The sequence below is a fragment of the Haliotis rubra genome, unplaced genomic scaffold (genome assembly GCF_003918875.1).
Source record: "Haliotis rubra isolate DU_JTF1 unplaced genomic scaffold, ASM391887v1 Scf2196, whole genome shotgun sequence".
Classification (NCBI taxonomy): domain Eukaryota; kingdom Metazoa; phylum Mollusca; class Gastropoda; order Lepetellida; family Haliotidae; genus Haliotis; species Haliotis rubra.
The window spans coordinates 41,714-52,455 of NW_025766221.1; the positions used below are offsets into that span (position 1 = coordinate 41,714).

The following is a 10,742-nucleotide window of genomic DNA, read 5'->3' on the forward strand; positions in this document are numbered from 1 at the left end:
GAGTGTGTTTAGTTTTACGCCGCACTCAGCAATATTCCAGCTATATGGCGGCGGTGTCTAAACAATCGAGTCTGGATCAGAGAATCCAGTGATCAACAGCATGAGCATCGGTCTACGCAATCGGGATACGATGACATGTGTCAACCAAGTCTGCGAGCCTAACCATCCGATCCTATAAGTCGCCTCTTACGACAAGCATGGGTTATTGAAGATCAATTCTAACCCGGATCATCACGGATGAAACATTACTGACTGCTTGAGTTATGATATCATAGTATTCTGAAGTTACTCTTGTAAGTAACGAATGTTTACACATGCTTCACCCTAATATTTTGAAATTAAAATAAGAACGATCTAGCTAAATTGCTTTATTATATACTCATGTAAACTTAGGACGTGGTCAAATTCCGTATTGCACCCCAGATTCCGTGTTAAACCCCTGCCGGTTCTGTTTTATTAAGTAACAGATTAATGCAAGATAAGAAAGTATATAATATAGAACGCCATACTGGTGCATTTGGATGTTTCGTATTGAACGAGAAGATGTCAGGGGAGCAGAGAAACAACGAGTTCGAAAGAGCTCTTCGAACTCGTTTCTTTGCTCCAATGACATCTTCCCGTTCAATACAAAACATCCAAATGTACTAGTATGACGTTCTATATATGTATGTCTTCGATTCACACGTGGACCATTCTTTATCACTTTAGAACCGCACTCACCATTTCCCGTAGAAGTACGCAGCAACAACCACTGCTACGACTGCTACGACAGAGACCACAACACCCGCAACTACAGCCAATGGGAAATCTGAATAACAAACATGTAATAGAGATATGGTTTGAATAGTAATCAGTTGTATAATCAGAGTTTTATCTTAAAACCAATCTTACATCGAACTCCAAACAGTGCAATAACGTTTTGTTTTCGTTTTATTTTTATTTTGTTTTGTTCTTTTGTGTGTGAGTTTTTTATTTGATTGTTTGTTGTTTAGCGCCTCGCTAGTAATATTCGAGCACTAACATGGTGGTCTGTAACAATGGAGCCTGGACCAGACAATCCGGTAATTGACATCATGATCATTGATCTATGCAATTGGGATACGATGACATGTGTGAACCGAGTCAGCGAACCAGACCACCCGATACCGTAAGTAGCCACTTACGACAAGCATGGTTTGCTGAAGACCAGTTCTAATCCGGATTTTCACAGGTATGTAATAACTAGTAAGAGGAATATTTTTGGAATGATCAAAAGTATTTCATCAACTGTTACATAGTAATTGCATCTGGCATTGCCTGTGTGTGTGCTGTTTTCACACTGCACTCAGTATAACGTCAGCTTGGTAATATTCAAATCCTGATCAGACAAACTAGTGGTGGATACAATGAACAACAACGCCAGTACGTCGACAAGCCATCAGCCAAGTCACCGAACCCCATACAACGACCAGCAACTAATGTTCCCAGTGTTTGTCGGTATGTTGCTTTTGTTATATTTGGTGTTAGACGACTTTAATTCTTGTGACATAAATTTACTTTGAAATGACTACTGTCCTCAAGAAATATTAAATCCAAGAGTTTCAAACAAATGACATATTTTGTAATATTAGAAGGAATGTATAGTCTTCACGTTACCTTGAGGAACATGCACATCAACTGAAAATATAAGTGCCACAAAAAGATGAGATCAACATCATAGAAAGTACACATAATGCATATATAAACGTTTTTAATGGAACAAAACCTATGTTAAGTGAAGTTGATAAAAGGGAGTCGATAACTCGGGCAAAGGAATACTAGTCGTGAAATATGTCCCTCAACATGTCATGGTCTATACTCCACGGTCTTTCAAGACAATGTTGCTATAGTTACCGTCGCTTGGTTGAGTAGCCGCTATTTTTAACCAACCAATAAAGTCACAGCCTGGTTTCAGCCAGAGCGAAACCGACGGGTGCTAGGACCAAATAGGGCATACGTAACTCTGCACTATTGTGCATTTCTTTCTTTCTTTTCTTTTCATTTTTTGTAATTAATATTTTATTTCTGAGTCCCTGTTACATACAAAACCAGATACCCAGGGCAGTGCTTGGTTCACATCAGATATGAAACATGGGCAACATTAGAAGATACAAGCAAGATTATATAGGAGTATAAAGCAAAAATATTGTTATCTATCTATCTATATTTATCTGTTAGTGAGGTTCATATTAAATGTATGACATTATGGGCTAAGATATGTTTGAAATTTAACGCTGACACAGACACTCATTCACACTCAGCTTCACTCACATTCAGCACTAAACTATAACAAGTTGTACCAAAGCCACATCAGAACATACATTTAAGCAATCTAGAATTGCACTCATTAAATCAAGACCACCTGGCAGTAGATATCGACATATGTACATCAGCTAGTTCATGGTACAATCCACTAAGTACATAACTTCGCTTGTTGGCCTTTGCTATAAGCAATATTTCTTTCATTGATATGCCTGTTGGGATATAATGTTTAAAGTGTTTCATATCTAAAGTTGTTTTCACAACTTTTATACATTTATAGATAATGAATTTATCTGAAAGCAAAGGTCAAACTAAAGTAGGTCAAACACATCAGTATATATATTTCAGTATATATATATCAGATCAAACAGAATAAGCTGAAGGTCAAATTTCAAATTATGGATTTGTGGGCGCTTATCATAAAGTAAAGGTACTGATTGTAATCAGTGTTATTGATTCAACTTTACATTGAAACAAAACCCAAGAATTACACTCAGTTAAGTTGATTTTATATAAACATGAGTTAGTTGATAGTTACTGAAACCATCTCAACTCGGTATCTAAAGTAGTCTTATATAAAAATATATTTTCCCACTTTCAGCAGAGAGAACACATTCCTCACACTTCAGATTACATTTTAGAAGAGTATCACATGCATTCAAGATAAAATATTAACACTTCTTAACTCCAACACCTTTCCTAACTGATAGCAGTTTCACTGACAACAGGATTATCATCCAGTTGGACAAAAGATGTGGGTTGACATATGTTCAACTCATCCTGGTATTTTCTTTATAGCCTGGGTTAACCCTCGATAAAGAAGGAAGTTGGTATTAAGTTGAAAAGTGCATTGGATTTGTTCAAGAGTTAGTTAGTTTCCTTCAGGATTTATCTCGTACTTGGCTGATACCTCTATCAAACCATTTAGAATAAAAGATAATCTCTTTACCAATGGTGATATCTTTGTTGTAAAGTCATCAAATGACCCAGGCGGTATATTCTTTGAGAACTTATCAAACGCAAAAGACAGTATCCAACCCAAAAACATTATTGATTTTATAATGCTTTAGCTCGAAAAGTACTGCCTTTCCATTTTGATTCAGTTTTCTCATACAAGATAGCTTCAATTAACTAACATAGGACAAGACTTGAACCATACCAAGACCACTCTCTTTCATATGTTTACACGTATCTGGTTTCCCACTCCAATGAAATGTAATTAACATTTTATTCAACTCCTTCAGGAAATAACCAGGAGGGTTAGGTAGTGCTAGAAATAGTAAGTTTAATTTTGAAAGGAATAAAGCCTTGATAACAGCAATTCTACCGAGGAGAGTAGTGATTCTTTTCATTCATCTTTTATTATTAAATGAATTTTAAAAAATTATATCTGTTGAAAAAACAACTCCTAGTAACCATTCTGGATTCCACTCAATATTTGTCAACCTTGCTCTATTATTCTTCCTGGAACCTTTCAATATTACTTGAGATTTGTCATTATTGATTTTAAGCCTGCCATGTCAGCAGACATGTCTATTGTGTCAACTGTAGCTTCAAAAGATTCTCGAGAATCTCCTAATATAAACGCTATACATCTGCATTTTGTGATAACAGGTATTCTTCCTCTCTTACTCTACGTGCTGTGATAATCACATTTTCCTGACAAATCCTGCATTGTCCATTTCTTGTGCCACAGCCTACTTATTGCTTCCCTTTCAGGCAATCGTAGGGATCGCACATTTCATGCGATTTACTTATATTTTTTATTTACTTCCTTGAGGCATGCACGCAAATCGTAGATACGCTTCATATTTCACAAGCCCAATGTATTCACGGGTGACTGATTTACGTGGTAAACACAATGAACCACTGAGTGTATTGCATCGTACCTGTACATTCCTCTATACTCAAGGAAGACCTCCCGGGTGTGGACTTGCCCTTGGGACATGCATGACAAGATGTCGCCGCCGTGATGTTGCTGTAGCGGCCAATGTCACATCGTTCACAGTAGCCATTGATATAGAAGGTTCCAGGACCACAAGGAACTAAATAACAAACGTTGAATTGTGTCTTGAGATCCCTTCGAATTTATTATCTACTCAGTTCTTAAACATTTCATGAACGTGACAGGATATATGTAAATACTGTCAATACAGATTAAAAAAATAACTTTACATTTCATTAATCAGATTTCCGTTTCAAATAATTCGGTTACCTGAGTAAGCGGCCAATAGTTTAAAATATCACATTTTATTAATCACATTTCCATTTAAAATATTTCTGAATAAATCAAATTCGGTTACCTGAGTAAGCGGCCAATAGTTTTAAATATCACATTTTATTAATCACATTTCCATTTAAAATATTTCTGAATAAATTAAATTCGGTTATCTGAATAAGCGGCCAATAGTTTTAAATATCACATTTTATTAATCACATTTCCATTTTAAGATATTACTGAATAAATCAAATTCGGTTATCTGAATAAGCGGCCAATAGTTTTAAATATCACATTTTATTAAGCACATTTCCATTTAAAAGATTTCTGAATAAATCAAATTCGGTTATCTGAATAAGCGGCCAATAGTTTTAAATATCACATTTTATTAATCACATTTCCATTTAAAATATTTCTGAATAAATCAAATTCGGTTATCTGAATAAGCGGCCAATAGTTTTAAATATCACATTTTATTAATCACATTTCCATTTAAAATATTTCTGAATAAATCAAATTCGGTTATCTGAATAAGCGACCAATAGTTTTAAATATCACATTTTATTAATCACATTTCCATTAAAATATTTCTGAATAAATCAAATTCGGTTATCTGAATAAGCGGCCAATAGTTTTAAATATCACATTTTATTAATCACATTTCCATTTAAAATATTTCTGAATAAATCAAATTCGGTTATCTGAGTAAGCGGCCAATAGTTCTTAAATATCACATTTTATTAATCACATTTCCATTTAAAATATTTCTGAATAAATCAAATTCGGTTATCTGAGTACGCGGCCAATAGTTTTAAATATCACATTTTATTAATCACATTTCCATTTAAAATATTTCTGAATAAATCAAATTCGGTTATCTGAATAAGCGGCCAATAGTTTTAAATATCACATTTTATTAAGCACATTTCCATTTAAAATATTTCTGAATAAATCAAATTCGGTTATCTGAATAAGCGGCCAATAGTTTTAAATATCACATTTTATTAATCACATTTCCATTTAAAATATTTCTGAATAAATCAAATTCGGTTATCTGAGTAAGCGGCCAATAGTTTTAAATATCACATTTTATTAATCACATTTCCATTTAAAAGATTTCTGAATAAATCAAATTCGGTTATCTGAATAAGCGGCCAATAGTTTTAAATATCACATTTTATTAAGCACATTTCCATTAAAAATATTTCTGAATAAATCAAATTCGGTTATCTGAGTAAGCGGCCAATAGTTTTAAATATCACATTTTATTAATCACATTTCCATTTAAAATATTTCTGAATAAATCAAATTCGGTTATCTGAATAAGAGGCCAATAGTTTTAAATATCACATTTTATTAATCACATTTCCATTTAAAATATTTCTGAATAAATCAAATTCGGTTATCTGAATAAGCGGCCAATAGTTTTAAATATCACATTTTATTAAGCACATTTCCATTTAAAATATTTCTGAATAAATCAAATTCGGTTATCTGAGTAAGCGGCCAATAGTTTTAAATATCACATTTTATTAATCACATTTCCATTTAAAATATTTCTGAATAAATCAAATTCGGTTATCTGAATAAGCGGCCAATAGTTTTAAATATCACATTTTATTAATCACATTTCCATTTAAAATATTTCTGAATAAATCAAATTCGGTTATCTGAATAAGCGGCCAATAGTTTTAAATATCACATTTTATTAAGCACATTTCCATTTTAAAATATTTCTGAATAAATCAAATTCGGTTATCTGAGTAAGCGGCCAATAGTTTTAAATATCACATTTTATTAATCACATTTCCATTTAAAAGATTTCTGAATAAATCAAATTCGGTTATCTGAATTAGCGGCCAATAGTTTTAAATATCACATTTTATTAATCACATTTCCATTAAAAATATTTCTGAATAAATCAAATTCGGTTATCTGAATAAGCGGCCAATAGTTTTAAATATCACATTTTATTAATCACATTTCCATTTAAAATATTTCTGAATAAATCAAATTCGGTTATCTGAATAAGCGGCCAATAGTTTTAAATATCACATTTTATTAATCACATTTCCATTTAAAATATTTCTGAATAAATCAAATTCGGTTATCTGAATAAGCGGCCAATAGTTTTAAATATCACATTTTATTAATCACATTTCCATTTAAAATATTTCTGAATAAATCAAATTCGGTTATCTGAATAAGCGGCCAATAGTTTTAAATATCACATTTTATTAAGCACATTTCCATTTAAAATATTTCTGAATAAATCAAATTCGGTTATCTGAATAAGCGGCCAATAGTTTTAAATATCACATTTTATTAATCACATTTCCATTTAAAATATTTCTGAATAAATCAAATTCGGTTATCTGAATAAGCGGCCAATAGTTTTAAATATCACATTTTATTAAGCACATTTCCATTTAAAATATTTCTGAATAAATCAAATTCGGTTATCTGAATAAGCGGCCAATAGTTTTAAATATCACATTTTATTAAGCACATTTCCATTTAAAATATTTCTGAATAAATCAAATTCGGTTATCTGAATAAGCGGCCAATAGTTTTAAATATCACATTTTATTAAGCACATTTCCATTTAAAATATTTCTGAATAAATCAAATTCGGTTATCTGAATAAGCGGCCAATAGTTTTAAATATCACATTTTATTAATCACATTTCCATTTAAAATATTTCTGAATAAATCAAATTCGGTTATCTGAATAAGCGGCCAATAGTTTTAAATATCACATTTTATTAATCACATTTCCATTTAAAATATTTCTGAATAAATCAAATTCGGTTATCTGAATAAGCGGCCAATAGTTTTAAATATCACATTTTATTAATCACATTTCCATTTAAAATATTTCTGAATAAATCAAATTCGGTTATCTGAATAAGCGGCCAATAGTTTTAAATATCACATTTTATTAATCACATTTCCATTTAAAATATTTCTGAATAAATCAAATTCGGTTATCTGAGTAAGCGGCCAATAGTTTTAAATATCACATTTTATTAAGCACATTTCCATTTAAAATATTTCTGAATAAATCAAATTCGGTTATCTGAATAAGCGGCCAATAGTTTTAAATATACATTTTATTAATCACATTTCCATTTAAAATATTTCTGAATAAATCAAATTCGGTTATCTGAATAAGCGGCCAATAGTTTTAAATATCACATTTTATTAATCACATTTCCATTTAAAAATATTTCTGAATAAATCAAATTCGGTTATCTGAATAAGCGGCCAATAGTTTTAAATATCACATTTTATTAATCACATTTCCATTTAAAATATTTCTGAATAAATCAAATTCGGTTATCTGAGTAAGCGGCCAATAGTTTTAAATATCACATTTTATTAATCACATTTCCATTTAAAATATTTCTGAATAAATCAAATTCGGTTATCTGAATAAGCGGCCAATAGTTTTAAATATCACATTTTATTAATCACATTTCCATTTAAAATATTTCTGAATAAATCAAATTCGGTTATCTGAATAAGCGGCCAATAGTTTTAAATATCACATTTTATTAAGCACATTTCCATTTAAAATATTTCTGAATAAATCAAATTCGGTTATCTGAATAAGCGGCCAATAGTTTTAAATATCACATTTTATTAATCACATTTCCATTTAAAATATTTCTGAATAAATCAAATTCGGTTATCTGAATAAGCGGCCAATAGTTTTAAATATCACATTTTATTAAGCACATTTCCATTTAAAATATTTCTGAATAAATCAAATTCGGTTATCTGAATAAGCGGCCAATAGTTTTAAATATCACATTTTATTAAGCACATTTCCATTTAAAATATTTCTGAATAAATCAAATTCGGTTATCTGAGTACGCGGCCAATAGTTTTAAATATCACATTTTATTAATCACATTTCCATTTAAAATATTTCTGAATAAATCAAATTCGGTTATCTGAATAAGCGGCCAATAGTTTTAAATATCACATTTTATTAATCACATTTCCATTTAAAATATTTCTGAATAAATCAAATTCGGTTATCTGAATAAGCGGCCAATAGTTTTAAATATCACATTTTATTAATCACATTTCCATTTAAAATATTTCTGAATAAATCAAATTCGGTTATCTGAATAAGCGGCCAATAGTTTTAAATATCACATTTTATTAATCACATTTCCATTTAAAATATTTCTGAATAAATCAAATTCGGTTATCTGAATAAGCGGCCAATAGTTTTAAATATCACATTTTATTAATCACATTTCCATTTAAAATATTTCTGAATAAATCAAATTCGGTTATCTGAATAAGCGGCCAATAGTTTTAAATATCACATTTTATTAAGCACATTTCCATTTAAAATATTTCTGAATAAATCAAATTCGGTTATCTGAATAAGCGGCCAATAGTTTTTAAATATCACATTTTATTAATCACATTTCCATTTAAAAATATTTCTGAATAAATCAAATTCGGTTATCTGAATAAGCGGCCAATAGTTTTAAATATCACATTTTATTAATCACATTTCCATTTAAAATATTTCTGAATAAATCAAATTCGGTTATCTGAATAAGCGGCCAATAGTTTTAAATATCACATTTTATTAATCACATTTCCATTTAAAATATTTCTGAATAAATCAAATTCGGTTATCTGAATAAGCGGCCAATAGTTTTAAATATCACATTTTATTAATCACATTTCCATTTAAAATATTTCTGAATAAATTAAATTCGGTTATCTGAATAAGCGGCCAATAGTTTTAAATATCACATTTTATTAATCACATTTCCATTTAAAATATTTCTGAATAAATCAAATTCGGTTATCTGAATAAGCGACCAATAGTTTTAAATATCACATTTTATTAATCACATTTCCATTTAAAATATTTCTGAATAAATCAAATTCGGTTATCTGAGTAAGCGGCCAATAGTTTTAAATATCACATTTTATTAATCACATTTGCATTTAAAATATTTCTGAATAAATCAAATTCGGTTATCTGAGTAAGCGGCCAATAGTTTTAAATATCACATTTTATTAAGCACATTTCCATTTAAAATATTTCTGAATAAATCAAAATCAGGTTATCTGAGTAAAGCGGCCAATAGTTTTAAATATCACATTTTATTAATCACATTTCCATTTAAAATATTTCTGAATAAATCAAATTCGGTTATCTGAATAAGCGGCCAATAGTTTTAAATATCACATTTTATTAAGCACATTTCCATTTAAAATATTTCTGAATAAATCAAATTCGGTTATCTGAATAAGCGGCCAATAGTTTTAAATATCACATTTTATTAAGCACATTTCCATTTAAAATATTTCTGAATAAATCAAATTCGGTTATCTGAGTAAGCGGCCAATAGTTTTAAATATCACATTTTATTAAGCACATTTCCATTTAAAATATTTCTGAATAAATCAAATTCGGTTATCTGAATAAGCGGCCAATAGTTTTAAATATCACATTTTATTAATCCACATTTCCATTTAAAATATTTCTGAATAAATCAAATTCGGTTATCTGAATAAGCGGCCAATAGTTTTAAATATCACATTTTATTAATCACATTTCCATTAAAATATTTCTGAATAAATCAAATTCGGTTATCTGAATAAGCGGCCAATAGTTTTTAAATATCACATTTTATTAAGCACATTTCCACTTTTTAAAATATTTCTGAATAAATCAAATTCGGTTATCTGAATAAGCGGCCAATAGTTTTAAATATCACATTTTATTAAGCACATTTCCATTTAAAATATTTCTGAATAAATCAAATTCGGTTATCTGAATAAGCGGCCAATAGTTTTAAATATCACATTTTATTAATCACATTTCCATTTTAAAATATTTCTGAATAAATCAAATTCGGTTATCTGAATAAGCGGCCAATAGTTTTAAATATCACATTTTATTAAGCACATTTCCATTTAAAATATTTCTGAATAAATCAAATTCGGTTATCTGAATAAGCGGCCAATAGTTTTAAATATCACATTTTATTAATCACATTTCCATTTAAAATATTTCTGAATAAATCAAATTCGGTTATCTGAGTAAGCGGCCAATAGTTTTAAATATCACATTTTATTAATCACATTTCCATTTAAAATATTTCTGAATAAATCAAATTCGGTTATCTGAATAAGCGGCCAATAGTTTTAAATATCACATTTTATTAAGCACATTTCCATTTAAAATATTTCTGAATAAATC

General features: G+C 29.5%; 1 long non-coding RNA gene across 1 annotated transcript; it reads right to left on the reverse strand.

Annotated features, from left to right (window-relative positions):
- Nucleotides 1-723: 723 nt before the first annotated feature.
- Nucleotides 724-4,358, reverse strand: LOC124277218. Its single transcript, XR_006898772.1, has 3 exons — nucleotides 4,170-4,358; nucleotides 1,636-1,656; nucleotides 724-808 (listed from the first exon to the last, which is right to left on the reverse strand). It is a non-coding gene; the product is annotated as an uncharacterized LOC124277218 (long non-coding RNA).
- Nucleotides 4,359-10,742: the final 6,384 nt, after the last annotated feature.